Source organism: Lupinus angustifolius, chromosome LG06 (assembly GCF_001865875.1).
Source record: "Lupinus angustifolius cultivar Tanjil chromosome LG06, LupAngTanjil_v1.0, whole genome shotgun sequence".
Classification (NCBI taxonomy): domain Eukaryota; kingdom Viridiplantae; phylum Streptophyta; class Magnoliopsida; order Fabales; family Fabaceae; genus Lupinus; species Lupinus angustifolius.
The window spans coordinates 17,109,337-17,115,336 of NC_032014.1; positions in this window are offsets into that span (position 1 = coordinate 17,109,337).

The following is a 6,000-nucleotide window of genomic DNA, read 5'->3' on the forward strand; positions in this document are numbered from 1 at the left end:
CTTAGTGATAGTCTGGTTTCTCCTATTATTGCTAGACAACTGAATGGTTTTGTTGTCATCATGTTGATCTATTGTTGGAGTGATTTGTTGGTTTGATAGTCTGCATAATAATTTACCATTTCTCGGTCTAACAATATACTAATAATTGAAGACATTAACATTATGTTTGGTTGTATAGAGAACAAGAGGAAAGAAAAAAGAGGAAAGATTCCTTTGGTTCCAAAATTAAATAGGGAGGGAGGAAAAAAATATGTATGGATCCCATAAAAAAAATTACTTCCTTAATTTAGGAAGAAAATAAACGAAAGAAGGAAACCCATAAAAATTTCAAATGTGCCCTTCCATCATGAATTGAAAAAAATAATAATCTAGAATAAAATAAATATAATGTAGTAAATTTCTTTGATTATATTATTTTTTATGTGAAATTAGTTAACTTAATTTTATTTTTGTTGCTTTTGAGCTCACAAATAAATAGTAATTATGTATGCTAAAAATGAAGTGAAAAGAAAAAAGAAATATCATTACTTAAAATTATCAACAAAGTAACAAATGATAAATAAATTAGAAAGACAAAACATAAATATATGGAAGTGAAATGAATAGAAATATATATGTTATTGTCAAATATGAATTATATTTTATTTTAGACACACTATTGAGAAAAAGATGTATGTAAGATGTTAATGATTTTCTTTGAACTTTATAAACAAATATTTTATATTAAACTTAGATTATATCTTACTTAAAAAATATTAATTAATATTATTAAAAATAAATTATTTAGTTATGTAATTTAAAAATTAGATATTTACATAATTATATATATAATGAGGATACTAATGTCATTTTCAATACATTATATATAAATGTGTTTTTCTTTCCTCTCATTTTCCTTTCATTTTAAATCATACCAAACAATAAAATTATCTTATTATTTTCTACTACTTTTCTTTCCTTCAATTCTCTTTACTTTCATTTTCTTTCCTTCTATTTTCATTCCTAAACCACACATAGTCTAAATCTTATGTCAACCATAATCATTTTAGCAATAAAAGCGCAAATTCAAAATCATCATTTATATTATTTTGTAACTAATACAATCTAAACTAAATTTCAAAGGTTGATTTAAGCAACTGAATCAGAAACTAAGACTGGTACTCAGTGATTCAAAATGCGATTTGCAGCAGAGATTGCATAGACAATATTGTTGTCGTTAGCTCCACAATAGCAACAAACCATAATTGTGGTGTGATGAGATTCACGCTAAAAACAGCAACACAATGGTAATACAACCTCAACAAAATGGTATTATGGCCGCAACTAAAACACAATGCACTAGTTCACCACCACAGTTACTACAAATCACACCAACAAAGAACAAAATCACATGCCCAATACTCTACTTCCATTTTGAGACCTCAATAATTCCCTTCCATATTTCTAATTTTATAAAAGAGATGACTTGAGCTTGCTTATTGTCAATGGCAAAGAAGTTGGCTATTTACTTCATGGCTTTCCTCTATAGAGAAAATGAAGAAAGAAGAATTGAATTGACTCATAGAGAAAAAGAAAGTTGAATATGAATGCTTCAATGGAAAGAATGTGGAAAAAACGGGGATGTGGGAAGATGAGATATGGAAAAATGCGGATGTGGAAAAGATGGTATATGTGGACAAAATGTAGCCAAATGAAAGGAGGGACTAGGGAGACACAGCCTTGCTGTTAAAAATGAAATACAGTGCATACTAGTATGGATTCTCTTTATTAATGGAGAGATAAGTGAACTTTTTACACTTAGTTTTAGGATAAAAGTGTCATTATAAAGAGGCAAGTTGGGGGAAATACACTAAAAACCTAAAAGACAATGACATCTATGACCTTTAGTTTTCATTGAAGTTACAATTTTGGCCTTAAAAATACATTACAAAATATAATTTGTCTCTCCAATAATGAAGAGGAGTCTTACTCCATTATAAATGTAAATAAAATAGTATAATTGTCTTTTTATCATATTTTTTGTTTTATTTTATACAATACTTCCCTCTCTATTAATATAGAGGAGTATTACTCAATCCACACACCAAAGTTGGGCCCATTTTCTAAATGCCACTTCCATTGAAAAATTTCACAATTCACAGCAATTTCACCGGTAGTTATCTGGTTTTTACAATGATAATGTTCAGTATTTTTTTGTTTAGGATGAATTTTAGTATAATGTAATATGAATTTTTAATTAAGATAGAACAAGTCATCATAATGAATCACAATAAGCAACTATATTTCTACAAACTATATTTTTAGAAGGCATCTTGTACTCTGCTAAAACATTTGAGCCACCACGTGCACCTTCAAAACCGCCAGATGGATAAAGACATCATGCTCAATTAACCTTTAAGGACAACGTAATTGATCTAATTATCCAACACCTTCCATAGTAAAGAGGGATTTTGTTGCTGAAAAACTCATTATAAGTGAAGTCATGACAATCACTTATGAATAAGGAAATGTTGTTGTTCAACATATAGCTCTTGATCAAATAGTCTTTCAAGAATTATGCTCCGCATGGAAGGATGTTTTTGTAATTATGATGGTCAGGAAAACCCTCAATTATAATGTGTTCAAAGAGAGACTAAAACGAATTTGGAAACTCCAAGGATGATTTGATATGGTGGATGTCGACCATGGTTTCTATTATCAAATTTGACATGAAGGCGGATCGACAAAACAATAATTAGAGGTGGCCCTTGGATGCTCTTTGATGACTACGTGGTAGTAGCATGCATGCTGGACTCCTAAGTTTGTTGCTCCTTTGACTAAAGTTGACCACTAAATGGTTTGGATTAGATTTCCATTGCTGAACATGGTCTAGAGTTTCCTCCTTGGGTTACCTTCTTGTGTTGGGAGACCAATCAAAGTAGATACTAATACCTTAAGAGTTGATAGAGGTCGTTATGCAAGGGTATGTGTGGAGATTGATCTAACAAAACCTATAATAGGGAGGTATTTGTGGTGAGGATATTGTTACAAATTGATATACGAAGAACTGCACGAAGTCACCAGTGGTTAGGAGTGGCAATACGGGTCAGCCCGGTCCCGCCTAGCCCTTATTATTAAAAGGGCTCAAAATGCCAGCCCGACCCATATTTGGCAGGGCCAGCAAGCCGGTGGGCAGACCCGTTTTTTCTTCTTTTAAAACACACATTAATGTTTTTAGACAAAAATAAATAATCAACACTTCTCATAAATATCTTTTAAAATAAAAAAAAAACAAATCACAAACAAAAGACACAATCTCATAATAACATACCGCATTAGTTCAAAACTTGTAAATTTTAAACAATAAACCAATATAATCTTAAACTTTTAGATTCCTAGTTTATAATAAAGCTTGTAACTCCTAAATTTTAAAAAGTGTATAAGAATCAAAACTATTATATTATAATTCAATCACAATAAAATATATATATATATTGTTCAATTCAATTTGAATTTGACTACATTAAAAATATAAATTCAAACACATTCGAATTTAATTAATTTTTCAAAAGGAATCAAAATCAGTAGTTCTGTTTGAGTTTCCAAATTTTCATTTCAATTAATTAAATGTTTAAATTTGCTTCAAACATCACTAATTGTCAATGAAACTCCACCTTAATCTGATAACAAGTACAATAATTGAACAAGAGTGAATGACATAGATAAATATAAAATGAGATATTAAATGTTCATTTTGCAAAGAGAAAGAACAATTACATGTTTTTTATAGCATCTAAATATAAGCTAAAATTGTACAAGTTTAATCTTAATTACAATGAACAACATGATAAGCAAATGATCTTTAATCTTAATGTTGGCCCGTCGGGCCAGCCCGGCCTGACCCTCCATGGTCCGTCTAAAAAATGGTCTTCCAAAACGGGTTGAATACAGGCTTTTGGGCTAAAACCCTCAGCCCGACCCGCTCAAAATACCTATCCAAACGGGCTGGTCTGTCAGGCCAAGCCTATTTTGCCATCCCTACCAGTGGTGGCACCCCTAAGCACCGCAAATGTGACTGATGGGGATGATGGTGTGGCTGCCGATCTTGCTGGAATCATGGAGTAGAGGTTGACCATTAATTCCAATACATTAAGTGTGGATTTATTTAATAGAAATGAGTAAAACGGCTCAACATAATGTCCAAGATTGTGTGGAGAATTATGGAAACTGGTAATTGTTACTAGGGAAACAAAATTCTCAAAAAAAGCTCAACCAGCAAACATTAATGCTATTAAAAAGGTGGACTTGAATCCGCTCACCATCTTGTCCAACGGTCATGAGCAAGTTAAGGGCCCTCTCAAAGTTGTAATTCTTTCCCCTAGGGTGGATCACTTCACATTAAAGTTGTAAAACAAAAACGGATGTGCCTGATTTAGGCAATTACAATAACATTAATTCCCACATCCAAGCTAATTCCAACTGTGTTAATGTTATTAAGAGGAGATAGATTTCAATTAACATCTCATAAAATAAATTTCACATATTATAATTTGTCATATCTTACTTCCTCTTTAATTTTTTTCCTTCTAAAAGGTTACATGATATTACTATGTATCTATCTACACTACGTAATCTCTTTTTTACAATGTATATTAATATATTTTAATAATTTATTAATTATATAATAAAATAAAATTTTCTCACATTATAACTTGTCACATGTCACATCCTCCTTACCTTTTTTCTCTCCTAAAAAGAAGCTTGTGGTACTACTATGAATCTTTTGACAATGCATAATCATATTTTTACAATGTATATTAATATATTTTAATAATCTAGTAACTATATAATAAAATAAACTTCTTCCACATCATCACTTGTCACATATCACTTCCTTCATAATTTTTCACGCTAAAAGGTTTCATGGTATTACTATACACCTATACACTAAATAATATATTTTAACAATATATTAATATATCTATTAACAACATAATAAAAAAAGCTCATTCATGCCACATGTCACTTTCTCCTTCCCTCATACCACATGTCACTTTCTCCTTCCCTCATGTCACATGTAACTTTCTCCTTCCCTCATGTCACATGTAACTTTCTCCTTACATTTTTTCCTTCATGCCACATGTCACCTCCTCCTCACATATTTTTCTTCCTACTTTTTATATATTATATATATTATGTTATTATGCATTTTATATGCTAATAATAATTTAATATTAATTAGTGATTGGTTCATGTCGCTACCCCACTAAAATTGAGTGTTTACAACATCTATGTTTTGTTATGTTAAAAAGTAATAGTCATTGAACATTAGATGAAATTGAAATCATTTTTCACATTCAAATTATTTCTTTACATTGATCTATCTATATAATTTAATGTTTACCATTAATCTAAGAATAATTGTACTTTTTCACCTCATCAAAGTTTTTTGACATTTTTCTCACTGAATTTTAATATTATAGTTCAGATTCTTTGAATTTTAATTTTTCTCTATATATAAAAAAAACTACCTTATGCCACATGTCATCAATTACCTATTACCTATATAATAAAATAAACTCCATCTCATGACATGTGTCAATCTCTCAAGCCCTCATGACATGTGTCAACCTCTCATCAAAACTAAAGGTCCCTCATGACATGTGATTTATTTAAAAATAAAAGGAATATGATTACCTATACAATATTAAAATATAATGTTACTATAGCAATATTAAAATAATAATAGGAATCATAACATATCGTTTGTAGCTATTTGAGAGTTAAATAATATTTACTTTTATACTAATCTTACTTTAGAATCAAATAATAATGAAATTATAAATTTTTTGATGATTTTTTTGATTAATAGGATACTACTAACTATATCATGTTATGTATGTGTAAAAAACAATGTTGAGAAAGTCGAGCAAGATGTTAAACCAGTAGATGACCCATATTAAGTTTATCCGATTTAAACAGTTAAACCGTATGGTTTGACCGTATGATTTTATATATAAT